Raw genomic sequence first — 25787 nt, 5'->3', positions numbered from 1 at the left:
ACAGCCAAAGCTACACAAAGAGCTTCCAGGAGAGAGAGAATGAGTTTTCCTTTCTTTTTTTTTATTAAGAAAATTTGTATTGATTTTACATACCAATCACAGATCCACTTCTTCCCTCCTCCTACCCCATCCAGCCTTCCCCCCCAACCCACCCTCATTACCTCCTACCATGAGGAGTCTCAGCCAAGCCTGGTACATTCAGTAGAGGCAGATCCAAGCCCTTCTCCCTACCTCAGGGCTGTGCTAGGTGTCCCACCATAGGCACTGGGCTCCACAAAGTCCATTTATGCACCAGGAATGGATCCTGATCCTACTGCCAGGGGGCCCCTTGAGCAGATCAAGCTACACAACTGTCTCCCTTACGCAGAGGGCCTAGATCATGATGGGGGAATCTACAGAGAAAACCAAACCAAATTAGTGGGAACTCATGAAATTTAGAATAACACCCGTGAAGCCTCCATGGAACTGGACTAGGCCCTCTGTATAAGTGAGCATTCTTCAATGAAGTGACACGGGGTATATCAACTGTACTTCAGGGCCGTCCTTACACTCAGGATCTAATATAAATTAAACATATTCTGTGTAAATGTGTGTGTTCCCTTTTCTTCTTTTCTTTTCTCTTCTCTTCTCTTCTCTTCTCTTCTCTTCTCTTCTCTTCTCTTCTCTTCTCTTCTCTTCTCTTCTCCTCTCCTCTCCTCTTCTCTCTCTCTCTCTCTCTCTCTCTCTCTCTCTCTCTCTCTCTCTCTCTCTCTCTTCCTTCCTTTCTCTCTTTCTTTTCTCCCAAGTTTCAGAGGGTTTTTTTGAAAGTTGAGAAAGAGACCACATACAGTTTGCTGCAAGTAAAATGCTGCTTGGCTTTCTTGGTTTGTACAGGACTAGCCAAGCAGGCAGCAGCCGAAAGGAGAGTAGGTGTGAGTCCTGGGGACTTTTTGGCAGTCCCCTCACAGGATGATCTGGCTGGTGAAGCTACAGCTCAAACTCCTTGTGAGACAGAACAATTGAGTTATTAGACAGGGACCTGAACAAGGCAGTCCAGGACACTGAAGGTAGGAAGCAGATTTTAATCCTTTAAGAGGCTCTTCTTGCCCATATGACCTCAAGAGTTGTTGGGGTTGTTGTTATCCATGTTCTTCTCTATCTAGACTCAGACCACACTGCTAGGCAGGATATAAATTTGCTACTGAAATGTGGCTCCATGGAGTATGATGGCACTCTCTCTTAACAGCACATCTTTGCTCACAGTCAATCTTTCACAATGGAGACACAGAGACCCAGCATAGATGATAAGACCATGTAAGCATCTGGGTAGGTATAAATGCTTCCTCAGATTCAGGAATGTCCCTGTAGTGTTCTGACCAGTTACTCCAAGTGATCTGGTATCAGACCAGATAGAGTTAAGACTTGATCTGGCTCCACATACTGTCAATGAGATGCACATATATTTGGCCCGGCCCATCCTGGCCTAAGAACACACCATGCTCCAGGAGGATGGTTCCCTGCATTAGGCCATGAACCAGGCGATTGCTCCAGTTTCCTATTTGGCTGATCATGCTGGGAAACCCTCTGAAGAGGCTTCAGGGATCCAGGGAGAAGAGGTAGATACCACACTTGATGATAACACTAATAAAAATGTTGAGTTTATTTACACAACATAGGATCTCGTGGGCCTATTAATATTTGCATATGCCTTTTCACATCTCTCTATATGTAGGTAACATATACTTACACATTTGCAAACCTCAGATTGTTATCTCTCTACCTACATGCATTTATCTTCATCTGTTCTATTTAATTTATTAAGCATCTTCTTAGGATTAACCATTTTATATCACATTATTAGAACCGAAAGAGTTAAAAAAAAAAAACAAAACTCTAGGGCAGTATTCTTTTTCCCAGAGCAGTTTATAATAAACAGAGGTTTAAAAAAATGGCCCTGTTTCAGTTAAAACGTTACTTTCATTTTTTTGTGTCTGAATGTGTGTGTATCCTGTATATTTCTTTAATTGGAAATAGATTCTTCTTTCAAACATTACACCTTGAGCCCAGTTTCCCTTCCATCCACTTCTTTCACTTCTCCCAGCCTCTTACCTTACTCTCCTCTCCCCAAGATCCACTCTTCCTCCGTTTCCTTAAAGAAAAGAGCAGGCCTTCAAGAAACAACCAAACCGGACAAAACCATGTACCATAAGACAAAACAAAAGCCCTCCTATCGGGGCTGGACAAGGCAACCCAGGAGGAAGAAAAGAGTACCAAGAGCAGCCTAAAGAGTTAGAGAAGCACCTGCTCCCACCATGGCGAGGTCTACAAAAATACCAAGCCAACAGCCATAACATATGCACAGAGGAAATGGTGCAAAACCATGTAGGTTCTGTGCTTGCCATTTCAGTCTCTGTGATCCCATATGATACCTGCTTAGTTGACTCAGTGGGCCATGTTCTCCTGATGTCCTCCATCCCTTTTGACTCCTACAGTCCTCCTACCCTCTTCTGTGTCAGAAATCCCCAATCTCAGAGAGAAGGTACCCCCCCCCAACGGAAACCTCTGATTTGGACTCTCTCTCCACATAATATCTAGCTGGCTGTGAGTCTGCGCACCTGTTCCCGTCTGCTGCTGGAGGAAGCATCTCTGACGACAACTGGACCAGGCACCGTTCTATGAGTGTGGCAGAAGATCATTAGAAATCATGTCATTGATTTTTTTTTTCTGCCAGTCATTGTGATGGCTACCCAAAGTCAGGCAACTGTCCAAATGGGAAGGTGGTACAATCTAATGGTCACCTTCAAATGCTTGGAAAGCAGACTAAAATGAATGGATTGGAAAATAGAATTTTTATTTCTACCCTAAGTCTCTAGGATATCCATCCTCGGGTTCCTGGGCATCCAGGCAGTGTTGGGCATGGGACAGTGCCATGAGTGTGCCTCAAGTTATACCAGACATTGGTTAGCCACTCATGGAAACATAAATTAAGAAACTCAACCATTAATTAGTTTCTTGGAATCACAGTGGAAATTGGAGAATAGAGGTGCGGCTGTCTATTCCTTGGAGATTTTATGGAGGAAAAAATAAATACAGCATAGTTGTAGAAACTTAGATATAAGCACAAAAAAAAGTCAAAATAAGTTGCATATGTTTTGTGGGACTAGGAAACCAGGAGAAGAATGATTGTAAAAATTAAAATATTTGGCTCAGCAGTAAAAAAATAATCTCCTTATTATCAAATTAAATTATGAAAAATCTGATAATAATTTAACAGGTTCTAAAATTACTAAGTTTTCAATATATTCTTATAAAAATAAAATGTAGCAAATAAAGTCTTGAAGGAGAATGCCTTATGTCATTTAAAAGCACAGCAAATAAAAAAGATTTACAAATTTTAGAGAAGATGCAGATGATAGAGAGGTTTCCTTGAGTTCCAGTTTGAACAGAATATGTCATCAATGGTTCACTGATTTTAATATTATAAGTGTGTTCTTGTATGAAATATGATAGGTATAGACATAAGGATTGGACATGGTAGTTAGTTTTCTTCACTTGGAGATAATATACAAGTCATAGTGAAAATTCAATAGAAATTTTGACCAGTTATGAAAATTACAACTGAGATGTTACAATGGCACAATAAGAAGTTCTATAAAGTCTGTCTCCTTGGGGCTATGTTATGTAATATTAAAATATCTAATAAAATCATAGTTAATAACTATGTATGTTTCATGTCCCACAATATTGAGATCCGATTTAATATTAGATGTGAGAATCACCATTAAGCAGTCTAAGAAACACACACAAAGGAAGTGAGTGGTCATTAAATATAGAAGGATTAGTTGTTGTATGTTGAGATGGCTACCCAAAGTCAGGCAACTGTCCAAATGGGAGGGTGGTACAATCTAATGGTCACCTTCAAATGCTTGGAAAGCAGACTAAAATGAATAGATTGGAAAATAGTGGGCCAGGCAGTTGTTGCTGGAGCTCATCAACTAAAGGTCTTATTGACAAATAAATCAGTGATATGTTTTCTGTTTGTTTACTCTGGAGAATAAAGAATACAAACGGTGATTTCATAGGATTGCCTGAACAAAAAAAAAAAAAAAAAAAAAAATGAAGCCATTGCAAAGGAATTAAACATTAGAAAGTTAATGTTTCTTATGATCTCATCTAACCCCGAAGACAATACAGAATCATTGATAGTTAGCCTCTGGATATTAGCTCTTTTCATTTGGAAAGAGAATAGGTGGTATCTTTACTACATAAATATTCTACATGAAATTTTGCGCTAAGCTTGCTCTCCCTTTGTATCAAGTTCAACTACAATGTCCTTAGGTTAGTCATTAATCTTTTCAGCTGTGCTGTGATGCTGACATCTCAGAAGAGTTCTGTCATGTTCACAGAGCTCTCATCTAATCTAGCACATTGGAAAGTGAATTCACGATCACATGGTGAAAACTGCAGTTTCAGGTTTCATTAAAATAGAGCTTTGAAATGTGGTCCATTGAAATTTCCCTGCACTTAAAATGTTTTGGCCTTTGTTCTGTAATACAGAAAGGATCTTACCATGTGGAAAAAATCATCAGAAACTTTAACGAGACTTTATTCTTAGTCATATAAACATGAACACATTCTGGACCACAGCAAGGTTATCAGACAAATACAGCATCCATCTGGAAACCTTCCTGGATAGTGCTCTACCTTCCCATTGTGTAGTAGATTGGCACTCATGCAAGTCAGTGGCTGCCAATCCAAGTAAGCAGTATCCAGTGAGGTGATCTTCTTTTCATAGTACGGTCAGCCAAGGACGCATATATAATAGCCGCTGCTGATATTCCTCTGGGTGGGTGAGGATGATAGCCTGTCAGCCTCTAACTGGATCCTGCAGACATGCTATTCCCCACATGTCGACTCTTCCTTTAACTTTCTTTCTAGGGAAAAATATAAAGAACAAGTCTAGAGCATCATGTGTCATATGGAAATCATGAAAAAAAAATTTAAAAAATGCACTGAACTATCAATTCCATCTCTGAGTTTAATACAATATCTTCAGCCCTTGCCAAGGCTCAGCATGTTCCTTTATTGTTATGAAGTCATAGTCTCTCTTTCTCTGTAACATCATTATTCAATTTTATACCTAAGAAAGTGCAAAGACCTGCCTAATACTTATGTTTACACACAAACAATAAATTCTCTCTATGTTCATGATGTTAACGCACTCAGCATCAATTATGGAGGAGAAAGAACCACAGAGATTAAGACTCGTGTTTTATAAGACCTTATAGAATGTATTCATCTCATCATGAGCTCCTCAACATACTGTGATAATTTTTACCGTGATTAAACTAAATATTCATTATGTTTTACCTGGCAGTGTCTCTCAAAGTACACATTTGATGAAGCACATTAAGGAAGATAACCAATGAGAGAATTCATTTTAACAAGATGTTTTTTTTAATTTTTTTTTTAAATTTTAGAAAATAAATTACCAAATTCTATGTGTATTAGATATTTTATGCATATGGGCCTTATAGATAGTTCTTTAAACATGGTTGTACAATCAAACAGTTTCACGTTTAAAAGTTTTTAATTGAAATAAGATCATATCACTTCCCATCTTTTTCCTCCTTCCAACTACTCCCAGCTAGTTTCCTCAAACAGGTCCCATGGTCCCACTCTAGTATTGATAGCTTCTTTTTCTTTGATTATTGTTGTTGTATACGTATACATGTGAATCCATGTATGTTGATGCATAAATATATATAAATACAATCTGTTTACTCCATTTTTTTGGTGGTGTGTATACGGTTTTGAGGCTGACCCCTCTGAATTACACAACCAATATGATTGGCTTTGTCTTGAGTTTTCAGTAGTTTAGTTACGATGAAGTTGTGCTTATATGCATTTATTGTTCATTTTATTTTAAAATATAAATTAGCTGTAAATATTTCATAAGAGAGTAATGAGATGCTTGATACTGATAATTCTCTATTTTATGGTAAATTTTAATTACACTTATCAATCCCATGTTGTTATATTAGGCCACCCGCTTTGTAAGAAAACTAGAGCATGCAATTGATTTTTTTCTTAAGATTCCAACATCAAATCTCACTACATTTATCAGATTTTGGTATACATACATACACACACACACACACACACACACACACACACACACACACACACATATATATATATATATACATATTTATATATAATTAAATTGTGAAGGGTTCTCTGTTGACTAATTAATGGCTCATAATTCTCCAGGAATAAAACTAATAATAGGTTCCTTTAAGCTTATTTAACCAAAGAGAACTTTACTGAGAAGTAATATTTAAACTTGAGTATGCTATTACAAATTTCTCAAGTCTGAACTTTTAGTACCTTTGATCCACTGTATTTTGTTTTTAGACACTGTACAATGTCTTCTCATTCTTTCTTTTTATGAATAATTTCCTGTTTCTCTTAATGTAATGTCTTCTTATTAAGGGCTCATGCTGTGGATATCGCTCTGTATAAATAAAATGCTGATTGGCCAGTAGCCAGGCAGGAAGTATAGCCAGGACAAGCAGAGAAGAGAATTCTGGGAAGAAGAAGGCTGAGGCAGGAGATGTTGCGCTGCCAGCCTCCACCATGAGTACCGACATGTAAGATACTGGTAAGCCATGACCCATGTGGCAAAGTATAGATTTATAAAAATGGGTTAATTTAAGATAGAAGAACTAGATAACAAGAAGCCTGCCACAGCCATACAGTTTGTAAACAATATAAGTTTCTGTGTGTTTACTTGGTTGGGTCTGAGCAGCTATGGCACTGGCAGGATGAGAGAGATTTGTCCTGACCGTGGGCCAGGCAGGACTAGAGAAAACTTCAGCTACAGACTCAATTTCACTATTGTTTCATTTACAAATATACCCAGATTTTTATAGGCTGGGCTAACTCATTACACTAATTGATGGTATATAACTCTTCATAGTTTTAAGTAGTTTAGTAGATTTCAAATTATAATATCTTTGCCATACTATGTGAGACAAAAAAAAAGACACTTTTCTATACATCTCCTTTAAATTTATTTAAGCACAGTTGTTTTTAATCATGAAGCACACCTGTGAATTTACAATAAAGAAAATAAAAGCAAAATAAAGAAATCAAAATGTTTCTAAAACTGCTACAAATTCCAGCATGAATTTTACTAAAATAATTTTCAGCTTCAGAGTACCATTGTTTGCTAATCAGAATTATTCTGTTGTCAAGGCAAGTGGTAATTTGCTTTTCAAGAGACTATTTCAACTCTGTCTTTGAGATTTCCTTCCTAGGAAAAGCCTCCCCGTGTATAAGTTCTGATTCTCTTACTCTAATAGAACAAGCCAGATTACATGTAAAAAATGGTAATAGCTACTTGGCAATAATTACTTAACAGTATGAGAGAAGAATACACTATTGATGTTATTATAAATACTAATTTTAGATTTGCAACAATGTGAAAACCCATATGCATAATTGATGAGTTACAATTTTTTTTTTCATTTCCCAGCAAGTAATGCAACTCCTGAAAGCAGCATTTTATCATTTCCTGTAATAGTCTCCGGTGGTCACAGATTCACACAGGTACTTGCACATTTTTTGGATATGATTTTGACAGCAAAACCATGTTCCTTAAATGTATTCATGTAAATATCCCATAATTAGTTTTATGAAATTTATATGTGAAACAAATTTAATTATATTGGTGAAGAGTATAGGGGCAATTGTGTAGAAATTTAAGAGTTGAGAAGCTGTCTACTAACTCCTGAAGACACAGAGGAGAGTATGAAAATACTTATCAATGTGCTCCTTAATAATGGTGATGCCTTTCCAAGTTCTGCTTCAAGCCATAGACTCTGAGTAGTTTTGCTATCCACTAATTCTGTTATATCCAGCGTGAATAAACAATGGTAGAATATACTTCCTGGAAATTTTGAAATGTATGCAGGAGACTTTTCTGCATACATTCCACCCAGATAATGAGCTCTGCCAAACTATATAAACCCTTACATACATTCCACATACTATTTGCCTCCTGATGAGTGTGTCCATTTGTGAGGATGGAAGACCATTGTTCCAAGGTGCAGCACAGTTTTCACGCCTAACCAAAAAAATACTGATTCAAAGATGCAGCCTCTTTTTTACTCACACAATTTAGACACCTGATAGGTGATTTATTTAATGAAATCATTTTGTGATAGGAAAATATGATAGTTGCTATTAGTATTTCATCACAGATGACTTTATGCTGAATGACTCTTTATTTATTAGAAACATTAGTAATTTTTAGAATTCAAAGAATCAAAAAGTGTAGGCAGCATGCTTTTAGAAATGCTTGTAGAATTTTCTTTTGGAATAATTAAGAACACTTAAAAACAGGCAGAGAATTTAAAATAACTTTTAGAACTAGTCAATTGTTAAAGGGAAAATTTACTCATAAATTTTACCTGATTACTTAATGCTGTCTGAGGTGTCAAATTATTTCCTTATTAAATTTCACATGATCAAAATATAGCTGGACCCCAAAAGTAACGTAGGAGTTAAAATAAGCCACTTTTAGGTTTGTGAAGAAAGACAGACTTGCTTTTTCACTCTAGAAAATAGTATACATTAAAAGAAAATATATAAAAATAAAAGAAATGCTAAAGTGTAGTCCTGTAAAAATATTTCCATTGAAATGAATAAACATAGCCATGAAAAGATAAGTAGGAATCTAAGTACACAATTGTTTGAATGGTGGTTTTAGAATGGGAATATTTCTTTTCAATCTTGCCTCTGAAGTGGAAATACACAGGCTGACAATTTGTATACTTGTACATGCGTGTGTGTGTGCGTGCATGTGGGGTATGTGTGTGTGTGTGCATGTGGGATGTGTGTGTGTGTGTGTGTGTGTGTATGTGTGGTGTGGTGGGCATGATGTGTGTGTGTGTGGTGTGTGTGAGGATGTGTGTGTCTGTGGTATATGGTGTGTGTGTGTGTGAGTGTGTTTATATGTACCTGTATTTGTGTACATGTGTATACCAGAACTAAGTTTAATGACAAAAGCCACTATCCCCAAATATTTTATCTATAAAATATACAAGAGTCTTTGCTACTATCAGAGTATCCAAACCATATAATTCGTGCTCTTATTTAATAAAAGATGCAATACATTACTATTTAGTAAGATGTTTTCCTTCTTCATTAAAAAAACACTGACATCACTTTATTCTGTGATATAACCTATAATATTAGATGTCTGAACAAACAAGTGTTGAGGAGATGGCTTACGGGTTAAGAGCACATACAGCTTTTGCAGAGGGCTTTAGTTTGGTTCTGGCACCAAACATGGCAGCTCACAATGGCTTGTAACTCCAGCTCCAACTGCTCTAATGCCTGTTTCTGGCCTCTGTAGACAGCTACACTCAAATGCACACATCCACACACAGACTTATATATTCACACATAATTCATAAAATTTAAATAAATAAATAAACAAACATATTACCCAAATTTGTCTGAAAAAAATTTTAATAGGGCTCAGTGATATTTGAAGAGAATACATATATCAAATACTAATTCAATGTAATAATTTATTTACTCAAATTTCTGTAGCATTCTCAGAGGCTAAGAAAGTTGAACTAATGCTTCAAAAATTTAACTTCAATTACTTATGAAATGATCAGCATTTTATTGTAAAAGTAAATCATAATCTTTTTAATTGTCTCTCTACCTTATTATGTTTAATTTATAATATTTGAATTTCACAAAATATGATATTAAAATTAAATATCAATCTTGATTATTTTCTGTACATCTAATATTATACTGGGTTTAAAAAAATCTAGAGGGTATAGTACATATATCTTTCATATATGTATCTTAATGTCTGTATTAAAAACCATTGCATATACTAATTTTGATATATGCATATTATAGATAGATAAATTGTGGAAAAAAGTATTGTTTTACTGGAGTACAGAGGCTTCAGTGAATGAATCCATACCTGCCATTTTCAGGAAGTGACATTTGGAAATTGAACCACTCATGGTCCAACTTAACATTTATTTGGCACACATTTTTTTTTTCAAGGACACAATTATTTGGCTTTATTTGTGGTTATTGACATAAAGCATTCTCTAGTTGATTAATAAAACTAAAACTTTCTACTGCCTATAATAGAAAAAAATTAAAATTATAATATAATTAGAGATGTTACACATTATGTAGGCATAGAACATCAAATATCAAATACTTATCAGAGAAAATGTTGAACTCAAAAGTCTCTTAAAACATAATATTCTTTAATTTTTTGGGTGTCATTTTATGATTCGTAGTGAGGATTAGTTATCTTTATTTTCCTTTTTTTTTTTTAAAAAAATTTTTTTTTATTTATTTTTTTATTTTTATTTTGCAATACAATTAAGTTCTACATATCAGCCACAGATTCCCTTGTTCTCCCCCCTCCTGCCCCCCTCACCTTCCCCCTAGCCCGCCCCCCATTCCAATCTCCTCCAGGGCAAAGCCTTCCCCACAGACTGAGATCAACCTGGTGGACTCAGTCCAGGTAGGTCCAGTCCCCTCCTCCTAGGCCGAGCCAAGGGACCCTGCATAAGCCCCAGGTTTCAAACAGCTGACTCATGCAATGAGCACAGGACACGGTGCCACTGCCTGGATGCCTCCCAAACAGATCAGGCCAATCAACTGTCTCACCCACTCAGAGGGCCTGATCCAGTTGGTGACCCCTCAGCCATTGGTTCATATTTCATGTGTTTCCGTTTGTTTGACTATTTGTCTCTGTGCTTTATCCGACCTTGGTCTCAACAATTCTCGCTCATATAAACCCTCCTCATTCTCGCTAATTGGACTCCCAGAGATCCACCTGGGGCCTAGTCATGGATCTCTGCATCCAGATCCCTCAGTAGTTGGATGAGGTTTCTAGCACGACAATTAGGTTGTTTGGCCATCCCATCACCAGAGTAGGTCAGTTCGGACTGTCTCTCAACCATTGCCAGCAGTCTGTTGTGGGGGTATCTTTGTGGATTTCTGTGGGCCTCTCTAGCACTTACACACATTTTTAGTTTAAAAATTAACAATAAACAAAAATATCAACTATAAATATATATGCACACATACACAAATTTATACACATACACACACACACACACACACACACACACTCTTGCTGCTAGATAGTTTCTAAATTATTTAGATTCCACATTCTCTGGCCTTAGAAACAGAATTGCTTAAGCATGATAAAAATCAAAGAAGACTGATGAAGGGATTCTTGAGGTGTAAATAACAGCTCATTGGATTATGCAAGTATCTGGAGAATGATCATTACTGCAGGAAGCTTGACCTAGAATATATCATGGTGGGACTTCCACACGTTGGTAAACTGCATTGAAAATGACACAATAATTCTTGCAAGGAAATCTGGGTGTTTGTTTCTTTCTTTGTTTTGTTTTCTGAAACTTACTTTTAAATATTGGAGCAATTACTATCAATATAGTTGCAGCTACTCTATCCACAAATGAAATAAATCTTTTTGGCTGATATTATAGCACCCACTGAGAGATAAATGAAATGGCCAGCTATTGAGAGTAAAAGAATGGGATATAATCTAATGTTTTTATTTTGATTATTTGTGCTCCTACACTGAGTGAAATGTCTAGGATTGTCAAATATAGATAAAAAGCAATCAAAGACTATATTTCAAAAGGCATTCTATGAATTTAACATTTTTAGTTCCCCAAATGAATAAATTAGAATAAAAGAAAACTATGTGCCATATTCTCATAAGCATCATTCCATCTAGACCAGAGGAGAACACTTTCTCTGGTTAATAGGGATGTCATTCTCTATGCTGTGAATATGTGTTGCTCTGATTGGTTGAAATAATGCTGTTTGGCCAATGGTAAGGCAGAATAAAGTTAGGTGGGGCTTTCTAATTAGAGAGAGAGGAAAGAAAACGACAGAGCAGAGAAGATGCTGCTAGCTGCCTCCAGGAGAAGCAAGATGAAAAGGTACCAGTAAGCCACAAGCAATGTGGCAAAGTATAGATTTATAAAAATGGGTTAATTTAAGATGTAAGAGCTAGCTAGCAAGAAGCTTGAGCTGTTAGGTCATACAATTTGTAATTAATATAAGCCTCTGTGTGTTTATTTGGGTCCAAGTGGCTGCGGGACCAGTGGGTAAGAGAGATTTGTCCTGACCACCGGCCAAGTAAGACATAGGAAAACTTCTGGCTACATCTGGTTGTCTTTCAGGACTGCTATCACTGATTCAAAGAGAGAAATGCCATGAGTGGCTTAAACTCAAACATTCATTTGCATGTCAGGTTTGCTGTGGTTTGTGCAAACACCTCGTCTGTGGCTATGAAGCAGGATGTTTGGCTTCCTTGGTAAGCATGCTGAGAGGTAAGTTTCCCAGCAGCTCCCTCCTCTAGAGTGGTCTCTTTTGTTTTAGTAAAGCAGACCAAGACTGGCTAGCACATCAGAAGGAAGCTCCAGAGACCTCAGATTAGCAGTGACAGTACAGACAGTTGAGCAGCAGCAACAGCTGAGAAAGCTCAGGCAGAGCTGCAAGAGCAGCAAGATAAGTCGGCTGCCAGAAAGCAGAGGAAGAGGGAGAGGCTCAAAAACAATGGCCAACTACAGCATCAGCAATAGAACGCTGGCCATAGAACCTGTGGTATGGAATATCAGTTTAAGATGTGCGGCAGTCTGCATTCATTTATGTCGTATTTGTTTAACTCTGTAAAGCGGTCTCACTTTGCCTTCCTAAAACACCTACTTGGTCTAATACAGAGCTGAACAGTCAATAGCTAGGCAGGAAATAGGATAGGCAGGGGCTGCCAGGTAGAGAGTATAAGAGGAGAAATCTAGGGAAGAGAGTGAGGAATGAGAGGGGGAGAGGATGATACCCAGGGGCCAGCCACCCACCCACACAGCCAGCCATGGAGTAAGAAGGAAAAAAAGATATATAGAATAAATAAAGGTAAAAAATCCCAGAGGCAAAAGTGTAAAGAGAAATGGGATAATTTAAGTTAGAAAAGCTGGCTGGAAACAAGCCAAGCTAAGGCCCGGACATTCAAGAGTAAGAATAAGTCTCCATGTGTTTATTTGGGAGCTAGGTGGTGGGCACCAAAAGAGTAATAATAATAATAATAATAATAATAATAATAAGAAGAAGAAGAAGAAGAAGAAGAAGAAGAATACATGCTTGTCTCTATCTTTTGCTTAAAAGTCATCTTACAGTAAAGACACACTAGATTCATTTCTGTTTATAAATAAACATGTTTCTCAAAGGCTGGGCTCTGCCTACCTGTAACCTTAACTACAAATGGTTCTGTACTGCCTGTTTGAGGAAACCCCATCTTTGTTTCAAAATTAATACCTATTTTGTAACCATGCCCTTGTTTTAGGGGATCGTAATGACTAACTTGTAATAAGGACATTCTATTCCTAATACCCCACCTCTCTCCTTCCATTTGGAAATCCCCTACCCCTGAGCTATTAAAAACCTTGTCTTCCTCATATCCAGTGCTGACTTCTTGAACCCCACTTTAGGGGAAGGCAGCCTGTGTGCACAAATTTTAAAAAAGCTTGCTTTAATTAATTGGGCCATGATGATTTGGGTTGGTGGTTTTCTCCTCCAGTCTTTGGACTTATCAGCAACTACATCCCAAGTATCAGTGGCTGTGACAGCAGCTATAGCACTTCATGGTAGCGGAGCAGTTTGAGAACAGAGCAGCAAGGGGCAGTTGTAATGGGGGTCAGGGTAGAAGAACTAGAAAAAAAAGGTGGGCAACTGAAATAAACAATTATAGATATCTAAAAGAGGGATAAGGAAATGCAGGCCCTGAGCACTGGAAGAGTCCTGGAGAAGTGTCAAGTCTTTAGGGATAAGGATCTCTGGCAGCCCAGGCTTGACCACTATTAGAGTGTGAGGGGTGATGGTTTACTAAGCTTACCAAGGTCTGTGATTGTTTGTAAAGTTAAAGCCCCCACTACCTATGCACTTAATTCGTGCTTTGGGCCTTACAAATTGCCACTTGTTGCTGTTCCTGACTATTGTCACTGCTTGCTGCTGTTGCGTGCTGAGAGATTTAGGAAGTGCAGAGATCAATACCTGAATGGTTTTTCCTTACTTATGCATAACTGCAGAAAGGTTGAGAAAGGAACCTTCTCAGCCAATTAATAACCATAGGAGTAAGGGGGCAGACTTGCAGAACTCAGAGGGGATTATAAATCAGGAATAATTGTTATCAACCATGTTAGATTTCCGAGGCAACCTAAAGAGAGAGAAAGTTTTGACCTTCAACAGACAGGACTGTGTTTGCTAGCAGATACAAGCAAGAGGTAGGTTATCCCCACCCAGAAATTGAGGGATCTGCCAAGGGAAGAAATTGGCTGTGGCCCTTTATATGGATAAGGTGAGGGGCTTGGGAATGAGGAAATTCTTGCAGCTGTATCTGATGTTTCTCTCCTTTCTGAAATTGTTTGCCCAAGCCAGGACAGATAACTTTGGGAGACAGGCTGTCTCTATAGACGGTCCTTTCTGTGCTAACCCAGAAGGTTGACCAAGGTTCTCTGGAGTCTCTTTAGAATCCTGTTTTACAACTGAGGCATTCTGCCAAGGCACACTAACAATGCTGTGGCTATGAATTTAGTGTTTTCAATTCAGATGGTGTCTCCCGTGCCTCTGGCTCATCTAGGATTTTCCACCTAACCCAGCTATTCTCCTTCCAGATAAATATATGAAGGCAATGGAAACAGCAAACTGAAGAACTACTGCATGGCCATTTTTATATGGGCACTACATATAACTAAGATAGAATCAGGAGACTTGGTCTAGGAACCATCAAGGAACCAATAAGGAAAATATAACAAGTGAGTGTGTGTGTGTGTGTGTGTGTGTGTGTGTGTGTGTGTGTGTATGTGTCTGTCTGTCTGTCTGTCTGTCTGTGTCTGTCTGTCTGCATTCATATGCATAGAATACGTAAGTTCATTTACAGAAAACCTTGAACTGAAGAGTATTTTACTAAATTAAATAAACTAAACAAATAAAGACCACTGCACAACCTCTCTCATATGTGGAACTTAAAAGTGGAAAACTGAATTCTGAATAATAATTACTAGATATGTTTGGAAGGGGGCTGTGGACAAAGGAGGTGGGATTTGATCAACATGCAAGTACTAATGTGTTACAATACTACCCTAAATCTCATAAACAGGTGTCAGCTAATATGTATTAATAAAAATGTACTTTTAAATAATCTATGTTTAGAAAGTAAAATGATCAAATAATGAAATTGTATGTAAAAAGAAAAATAATTCCTCTATTTCAAGTGGAAACTGAGTATTTAATAACCTATTATTCTTTAATTATCTCTTCCACACATTGGCAAACACTAGCTTGCTTTCTGGTCCATGAATATATGTATTCTGAACATGTCTTACAGATAACTTTTGAGCATATGTAGTTTTGTTCCTGGTAAGGTTTTACCCATATTATGCACGTATTAACCTTTCATTTCTTTATGCCAGATTATCGCTCCATAGTGTCCACGTTCCTAGTTCTGTTTATCTACCAGCAGTGGGTATGCATTCGAGCTGTTTATACTGTTGGACTAATGATGAGGCTACAATCATTTGTATATCAATTTTCTGTTGGAAACCCAGTGTTGTAATTATTGAATCATATTATAGTTTGCCTTTTACTATGAAGGGTCTGCGGAAGTGTTTTCTTCAAGGATGCAGTATTTTGCATTTCTATCAACAGTTTACTCATATGCTAATGTCCTAAGAACTTTCTCAAGACTTGTTTTCTTTATGGTCATTCCTGTTGCAATGCTAATGGTCATACTGTAGTTTTAAATTAACAAAGAACTAATTATACACTGGTCCTACTGTAGTTTTAACAAAGAACTAATTATGTCAAAAATACTTTTAGGAATTAGTTGGCCCTTGTTTTGTGCTTTTGTTAGAATAACTATTTTAATTCTTTTTTTCTTTCATTTCAAAATAAATGACATATTAAAATAATACCAAAATGTTCCTTATTTGAATATAATTATACTGAATATAAATGGATAGATGAAACTTCTCAATAAAAAGCAAAAAATAATTATTGGAGGGGACAGGGGGAGGGAGGAGACTGATATGTGTATAGAGAAAATGAGAAAGGGTAACGGGGAAGAGAATATCATGAAGTATATGATACAGATTTATGAAGCTATCATAAGGAAACCCAGTATCTTCTATGCTAAAGATATTCATGGGTATGTATATGCATATGCATTGCAAGACTAGCACACATTTATGTCCTAAAGAACAGTACATGTATGTAAAGAAAGAGTTTATAGAACATACAGGGAAGGGCTATTTAAAAGCAGGACATTAAAAGAGGAAGAATGGCAAGAAGTCAGAAATGCTGGCTAGAATAGTGTTGATAGTGAAGATTAAACTTCTTTCAGTTGTCTTGAAAAATGTGAGTGAAAATAGCTTCACTTATATGCTTCAGCATGGCTTTTGTCTGGAGAGTTGCATGCTTTCAAAGGATTTAAAGTAGAGCGGAAAAGAGCTGTGATAAATCATTGGATAGACAATACTTTCTGGGTATTTTATGGACCTAAAAATGAACAAACAAGAATGGAATGTCACACAAAACAGTAACTTAGAATAGATCTCCTGTCCCACTGCCAAGAGTGCACTCTTCATTTTCTGCTATTTTTCCTATTTATCTCTGTATTCTAGGACACAGAAATACATCAACACATGTGATATATTTTACTTTAGAAAACTATTTTTAGGATTATTGTAGTTATCACAGCAGTGATTTCTCTTGAGCCCATGAGTACTGCGTTGATACTTCATTCTAAAATATGCATCTCACAGCCATCATTTTTGTAAATGTTAACACGCTAAAGGATATTGCTCTTTCCTAGAAAAGTTTCACTTGAATTAGTAATGTTAATGCTTTGGGAATAATTTAAGAGTGAGGGATATGTTCTGCGGTCCAAGTATATTAAATTTATTAGATAAGATTTTTGATTCAAAGAAGTATTCTCAACCACTGTTGAATCCCCTAGCACTTTTAATATTAATGTTCTTTGGAGAAAGTTCAGATAGTAACTCAACATAAAAACAGAAACTATTTAAAGAACAGCCTCAGCTTTCTGCCTACAATTCTTTTTCATATCTGACATTATTTACTTAATCATATGAATGTAAATTTTTCTTTTGTCTGCAAGCTTTTGTATTAGTACACTCAAAGGTGCACAAACGAAGTAAATAATTTATGTTTATGATGCTCAACGGCTGGAGGCTGTTTATACTCATGGCTTCTTAATCATTTTAACTTGATATTTTATTATTGTTTTAGTAAATTCTGACTAGAGAGATGAGTTAATCTATTCTTAGAATTTCGTCTCATCCTTCAAAATAAAGAGGAGCATTGCAGCAATAGAATGTGCCGAGATCCTTCATCTACTCCCAACACAGTCTTTGCTCCTGTACTCTCTCCTACTCTGTACCAGTTAGTGAGCAAAACCCAACATGAAGTCACAGTCTCCTGATATTTTTCTGTTACTGTGAGCTGAGTGATGTGTTTGCGAGAAAGACAAATGTCTTATGCGTTTCCCTGCTGGTCACAGTACACAGGCTAATGGAGGGGACAAATAAAAATGCAAGCATCAATCAGTTGATGCTTCAAGGGTCTCCTTGCTCTACCAGCCTCTGCATTTTCAAGTGAGTGCACTGCTGTGGGATGTTCTGTATGTCACATGTGTTGCTAATTAGTCAACAAATAAAACACTGATTGGCCATTGGCTAGGCAGGAAGTGTAGGCGGGACAAGGAGGAGAATAAAGCTGGGAAGTGGAAGGCTGAGTCAGAGAGACACTGCCAGCCGCCACCATGACAAGCTGCATGTGAAGATCCTGGTAAGCCACGAGCCATGTGGCAAGGGATAGATTTATGGAAATGAATTAATTTAAACTGTAAGAACAGTTAGCAAGAAGCCTGCCATGGCCATACAGTTTGTAACCAATATAAGTCTCTGTGTTTACTTGGTCGGGTCTGAGTGGCTGTGGGACTGGCAGGTGAGAGAGATTTGCTTTGACTGTGGGCCAGGCAAGAAAACTCTAGCTACAGTGCACCCTTCAATAGGAAACATCAATCAAAGTGTACAATCAGGAAGCACTATTAAGAAGGTCAATGTTTAGATGTCAGTATCTTTAAGAGTATTTTTCTATTGTGGGGGATCGGGGGAGGAGATGATACCATATCATTCAATGTTTTTAATCAGAGTACTAATTTGAGGTCAGCAGAGATAACAATGGTACTTTTTCTCCACATCTTTGTTGCTTTCTGAATAATTTGCACTTGGATTTATTTCATTTTGCTCACCTTTTCTTCTGACAGTCAGAACACAAGACAAGTGTTCGAGAGTGCCCACAGATCCACATGGATGTAACTGCTGAGCAGGCTTGTTACTTGAGCAGGCCAATTGTTCTTTGCTTGGTTAACTTCTGAGTACACCAGTTTGACTGGATACTCTTATCTGCAATTTTTTTTAAAAACCAGGAAAATACTGTTTTCATCAAGAAAAAATACATATAATAATATATAATGCGTACACAAAATACATAATGTATATAATACAAAACCTTCCTTATCAAAATTAGTCTCAGGTTATCATATTTTGGTAACTGCTACTTCTAAATTATGATTGTGTGAATTCACTCAAAAGTTAGTCACACTGAAACTTCCTCGAGGTCTAATGACACATTGACATTACAGATTCCTCTTAAAAAAGTACTTAATGGCCATTTCTTACCAAAGACAAGTATGGCTTGTCTTTGTTACGCCTGGAGTACCTCACCAATTGCTGCATTCTCTCTACTGTACCTTTCCCAGTGAATAGTGTTTGGCCTTTCTTTAAAGTCTCTAATATTCCTTAACATAGGCCTCTCTGTCCACAAGTTTTAGCACCTTAATTTTCTCACCCTCAGAACTGTTAAAATCCATCTGTTCCACTTCTATTTCCCTCCCAGTTTTCATTTTCAGTGTTTTGCACTCAATTTTCAGTATAAACCACGCTAAAAGCAACCAGGAAAAACATAAGCACAGAATGCTTCACTCTCTTGATTTTCCTCTTCCCATTATTTTTTAGTTCAGAACCACACAAATTTCCAGGATACAGAGGGGAAAAAAAATCAATTTTCAGTGTAAACTTGTGAAAAGCAGACAGTAATATCCATGCCGCCGTCAGAATTCTAGCCTAGCTTGAAATTGTCTAGGTTAAATTAACCTTTTCATCATTTTTCAATTCAGCTTTATTCCCATTTTTAGGGTATGGGGAAACTTAGACGAATTATTTGCCAGAAAAATGAGACAGCTAATCTGTTTTCAAGTCACAATGAAAGGTTTGTTTCTACCTGAAACATAGTGAGTATAGTCCTCCATATCTGTATTTACATTAACGTAATGGTATACTCAATGCCCAGCCGCACAGGTCATTAAGCTCTGCCTGCATCACTAATGGAGTTTGTCTAGCCCACATCTTTAACTTCTTCAAATTGTTTATATGAACAAGTTTCAAAGATCCAAATAACCCACAGTCAGGTTTACTCACAGCCATTGTGGGAGACCAGCTCTCACGTTTATGTACCCAGGAACCTTTGAGGAGTGAGAGATAAGAGATTTTGATAGAAATATAGAGGGGAGAGAAACAGATAGAAACACAGGATAGCCTCGGGTGAGCCAGGATCCTCACCGGCCCAGAACTTTATTCAAGAGGGATTTTTATAACAATGCCAAGGGGAGGGGCAAAATACCTCCCCTTTGCTTGATACAGCCAAGTGTAGACCCTTTGAAACACCTGGTTCCCAGGCCCGTGGTCCAATCATCCTCTTATGCAGTCCTGCTGGGTAAAGCCACTAGGAAACCTCAGTGGGTTCCAACAAGCCATGACCCCATTTCTCTGGCAATATCCTACTATATTATTCAGGTCTGCACCACTACGACACAATGCCTCCAATAAGCAAGAAAGGTAATGAAAATATTAATTAGTTCACAGTTTTAGGGGACCTTAGGGGATCATAGTTAAAAAGGGCACAGTCAGTGGTCAATGAGCTCAGGGCGCCATGTTGGCAGTAGCAGGTGGCAGAGGCAGTTCCATCATGGAATGACAGGATCAGGACACAAAGAGTCAAGGGGGAGCTAGGTGCTGGACATGGAACCCGAAGTCCTGTCTCTAGTGAGCCCCTTCTGCAGCTTGTCTATGCCTCTCTATGGTTTCATAGCCCATAGCACAGACTGTCAACTGCCAAGCAAATATACAAACCCATGTACAGCTTAATAGACATCTAGTGCAATCCGTTTTTATTGTCACTGTTTGAAGACACATTACCACCATACTTTGTATGCTTTAAAAAAGGGTTTATGTCCTGTTTGGTGATGATAATTTGTTTTGTTGTTTTTATCACTAGTTCTAATTTTATGTATAGTGAACATCCATCCTGTTATGTTAAAGCAGTTTGTGAACATGTAGTTTGTTGAATCAAAAGAATGGGAAAGAGAGGGAGAAAGGAGAAAATAATCCTTGAATTCTTTAAGTTTGAAAAAAAAAATGTACTTGTACCAGAAAAGCAGAACATTAACCATCTAATGTTGTACAGAATGAATCCCATCAGACGTATTGGATTAAAATCCGAACTCGTTGCTGGGGCTCCTGAGTTTGAACACGCAGTGTTTCTGTTCATCTGCACCAAGCTCCTCTCTTTTCTCTGCGGAAACCTTGCACGCGTGTTTCTCCACCTCCCTGAGATGTGGGGGCTGTGACAGCACAGAGCATGGGATCCGCCAGTTGGCTCTCTGTTACTCTCTGCCAGAGGAGATGCGAGAGGGAGCCTGAGAGTCTGGAGGAAGAAGAGTCTTCCCACCTGTTCATTCCTGTTCTTTACAGGGTCCTGACAGCCATGCTCCTTCATCTTGTCAGCTATAATTTCTTTTAACCTGGAAACTCAGCCTTGTCTTACCCCTCAGTTGACCCCAGGGACTCAGGCTACATCAAGCCCTGCAAATTCTCACAGATCCACATCACATTACTGCCTCATATCTCCATAGGTATCTGACAGTGTAGCCTCATTCTATTCCATAAGGGCAGATTTTTAACCATTTCATGATGCTGTTTTGTTTTCTTTTTTTCCAGGAATTCTATAAAATATTTTGTAGTACGCATCTTATATTAAAATGATTTGGGGGGGCAGATAGAAAGATGGCTTGTCAGTTAAGAATCCTTGCTGCTTGTACAAAGGGTTTCAAGTTCAGTTCACAGACCCCTTCCTAGGTACCCCACAACTGCATATAATTCAAGCCCAGCAGATCTGGTGACCTCCTCTGACCTGAACTGACACCTGAACAAATGTACACAGGCAAGCACACACGTATACACGAAGATAATAATAAAAAGTAAACGTTAAAAAAAAATAAATGCCTCTTCCTCTTAAAAACAGCCTTAAAAGGCTGTTGAGATTTCTTCTGGCAATTGTTTTCCTTACAAAAGTCACAAATGAAGTACTCTAGAAACAAAGGTTGAGGATAGACAGACAGCCTCATTTTTTTTTTCGAGAGGACGGGACTTAACAGAGTTTGGACCACAGTGAAAAGCCTCCAGTGGTGCTGTTCCTAATGGAACCAAACACCTTAGAAACAGAGAAGTGATAAAATATTCCAGAAGGTATCTTCTCATTTCCCATTCATCCATTCAGTCACTTATTCGCTATTGATATCAGAACCAAAAGTGGAGTATCTTGGCCTGCAGAATTAGATCTGTCATTTACTGCCTTTCTAGTAGCAGTTAGGAATTTTAGTTTGTTGCCCTATCTTATCTTTCCAGTATTTAATTTATAGCCTGACAAGAAATGCCTTCACTCAGAATCTCAGCTGACCCAGCCACATTGTGACACTTCATTGACAGTGTATTTTTCTCTGGATGACACATGGGTTTAACCTGAGATAGATAGAGTTCCAACACATTGTTATGTGTGGAGTTGATAAATATTCACAATGACATTTCAAGATTACCCTTAGATGGGGGCAGAATAGAGAACCATACTAAACTTTCTTCAAACATGTCTGGGGTATAGTCTGATAATGGCCTGGCCTTTTCCTCAAGAGACTATGCCAAAACTCTTCTCACTTTCAGATACACACACACACACACACACACACACACACACACACACACACACACAATTTTTTTCTTCTCTCAAAAGTAAGTAGTCTTAGTCTATCAACACTGTTGGAAACTCTGACATCTCATTTCTTCTTGGGTTTAAAACAAGGAACTAAAATGCTGACACTTGGTTCATTTCAGTCCCTTCCAGCAATGATCACAGTTCTGCTGTCTAATGAACTCCCATGCCTGGTACATGGATATCTCCAGGAGTACAGAGCCACTGCCTTCAAGTCCCTCATATATTCTTTTAGGAGAAATCAATTTCCTGAATTTTCACACAAAATGAAAATCATCTAGGACTTGTGATATGCTTTCAGAGCAGGTTCTCTGGAGAAAAGTAACCGTTGAATGGCACTCTGACTTTTCTGATTTGCTTGTCTTCGTGGTGTCAGCACACCAATCATGGCCAGTTTCAAGTTACTTGTGTGAACACAGAAAAAAATCTTTCTCCAGGGGAAGACATGTGGGCTGGGACATTTTATCTCCAGGGGACATAAAATACACAACTATGGTGTAGTCCAACTTGAAGCACACCTTTAGGCATTATCTATAACTGTAGAAGGCCATTATCCCAGAATATGACAACAGAGGAGCTTCTTCAAACCTGTAATGCCTGTGTAAGCCATATGTATTGACTACTTGCTCTGTTTATAACATTTGTTCTCAGGAATGTTTTTAACAAGTCACATTATTAGCCTTAGCGTGCCTAAACTCACAGAAGAAATTGATTATTTTTGGATTTTTTTTTTTTTTTGAGACAGGGTTTTTCTGTGTAGCTTTGTGCCTTTCCTGGAACTCACTCTGAAGACTAGGCTGGCCTCGAACTCACAGAGATCCACCTACCTCTGCCTCCTGACTTCTGGGATTAGAGGCATGCTCCAGCACTGCCCAGCTTTGTTTTTGTTTGTTGGAATATTTTCAAGTGCATTATTTGGTTATATAATATCACTAATTCATAAGCACCTGCCTGTTACTATTTTAAAATATGTAAAAAAATTTTGATACAAAAATCTAACTATGTACACCTGGATATCCTAAAACTCCTAGATAAGTAAAAGGATTAGACCTCATACTTGGCTTAAAGCTATGTTTTCATTAATTACATTAATCATTTATGTTTGTCATTATAATTTTATTTTCAACAATTTTTCAAAATTTAATTTTCAGTTATGCAAGGACTAGCTAATATGTTTAATTAAATTTCATACAGATTGCACTCAGCAGCAAAAGATTCTGGTAGTCTCTAGATAGTGTTTTCAATATTGGATCACGGTTGTTAATCAGATAAAAATAACTGACAGATTTTGTTTTTGATGTAGTTTTCAATTTTCGTTTTAGTTATTTCTCCTTAATTTTTTTTCTTTCCTACAATCCCACCAGCCTTTCTCATCATCATCGGTACCCAAAGTTTTTGTTAAGCATATGCAATGTGTTTTTTCTTCCCTCATTTTAGAGGCAGACACATTCTTAGTTTCTTCAAAGCCTGATGGTATAATTTCTGACTAATGAGATGGAAGTTTTAAAAGATTGTTATACATGCCCTAGTGAAAGTCAGAGACATTTTCTATTTTAAATAATGGTGATTATGGGAAAGAGCTCTAAATTGTTGTGACTGCAGGGGTTTTTGTACTTTAAGTGTAATTACAACATACAATGATGGTCTGTCTAACCATTTAAACAGACCACTTCAGTTTTCATAATAAAGACAATTTCAATGTGCATATAACTCCTTTAGAGCAACTAACGGTATTTTAACAGAATAGAGCAGGTGGCATAAAACCATACTTCATGTGAAACACTCCATTTGGTTTAAACCATTTGAGCTTCAATGTACAGATATTTAATTACGATAATTTTTAAATTTTACAAATAACATCAAGTATCTTTGACTGTGCTGGTCACGTCAAACATGCTCTAAATGTTTTTCTGTATTCATATGAGTGTGTATTTATGTGGACATGTGCATGTGTACACAAACTTTCTTTGTAAGTATGTGTGGTGGTATTGTGTTCCCCAAAATATTGTGTACCCTAATACCTGGGGTCAGAGAACAGAACAGCCACTAGATACAGAGGCTAGAAAATGGTGGCACTCACGCCTTTAATCCTAGCATTCCAGAGGCAGAAATCCATCTGGATCTCAGTGAGTTCAAGGCCACACTGGAAACAGCCAGGCATGGTGACTCACGCCTTTAATCCCAGAAAGCGAGCCTTTAATCCCAGGAAGTGAGGGCAGAAAGCAGAAAGGTATATAAGGCGTGAGAACCAGGAACTAGGCTGGTTAAGCTTTTAGGCTTTGAACAGCACAGTTCAGCTGAGAGGCATCCAGTCTGAGGAAACAGGATCAGCTGAGGAGTTGGCAAGGTGAGGTGGCTGTGGCCTGTTCTGCTTCTCTGATCTTCCAGCGTTCACCCCAATAACTGGCTACTAATAACACTTTTTAAGATTCCTGCTACAAGTATGTATGTGTATATATATATATATATATATATATATATATATATATATGTGTGTGTGTGTGTGTGTGTGTGTGTGTGTGTGTGTGTGTGTGTGTGTGTGCATGTGTTTGTATATATGTGTGGGTACGTATTCACACATAAGAACACATTCACATGTGTGTACAAGGGCATCGTAGAGGTCAGAAGTAAGAGTCAACTGTCTTTTTTAATCACTCCCCACCTTCTTTCTTTCTTTTTTTAATTTATTTTTATTTTATTTTTCTTTATTAAGAAATTTTCTACTCACTCCTCATGCTATCTACAGACCCCCCTCCTCACTCCTCCTACCCCCCAGCCCTCTTTCCCAAGCCACTCCACATCCGCACATCCCCCAAATCAAGGTCTCCCATGGGGAGTCAGCAGAGCCCAGCTCACTGAGCCTAGGCATATCCAAGCCCCTTCCCACTGCACCAAGGCTGCACAAGGTGTCACACCACAGGCACCGTTTTCCAAGAAGACTGCCCATGCACCAGGGACAGATCCCAATCCCCCTGCCTGGGTGCCCCCCAAACAGTTCGAGCCAAACAACCGTCTTCCGTGTTCAGAGGGCCTAGTCCAGTCCCATGGGGACTCCAAAGCCACTAGTACACAGTTCATGGGCATCCACTAGTGTGGTCCGTCATCTCTGCACATCCTCCCATCAGGATCTAGACGTCCCTGGGCTGCAGAATCTCTCCTCTCTCATCAAATGGATTCTCGGAACTCAGACTGGTGCCCGGCCGTGGATCTCTGTATCTGCCTCCATCTGTCACTGGACAAAGGCTCTATGATGACAGCTAGGTTATTTGTTAGGCTGGTCACCCTTTGGACCACTGCCAGCAGACCAAGGTGGTGTCAACCTTGTGGATTCCTGAGAGCCTTCCCAGTACCCTGCCTCTTCCTATTTCCATGATGTCCTCATCTATCATGGCATCTTCCTCCCTGCCCTCCCACTCTGTCCCTGTTCCAGCTTGACCCTCCCATTTCCCTATGTTCTCATCCCCCACTCCTCATCCTCTGCCACCCCACACCCCACACCCAGTCCACTCATGTAGATCTCATCCACTTCTCCTTCA

This window comes from Peromyscus eremicus, chromosome 18 (genome assembly GCF_949786415.1).
Source record: "Peromyscus eremicus chromosome 18, PerEre_H2_v1, whole genome shotgun sequence".
Taxonomy (NCBI): Eukaryota; Metazoa; Chordata; class Mammalia; order Rodentia; family Cricetidae; genus Peromyscus; species Peromyscus eremicus.
Note: the sequence above shows the minus strand (reverse complement) of the source record.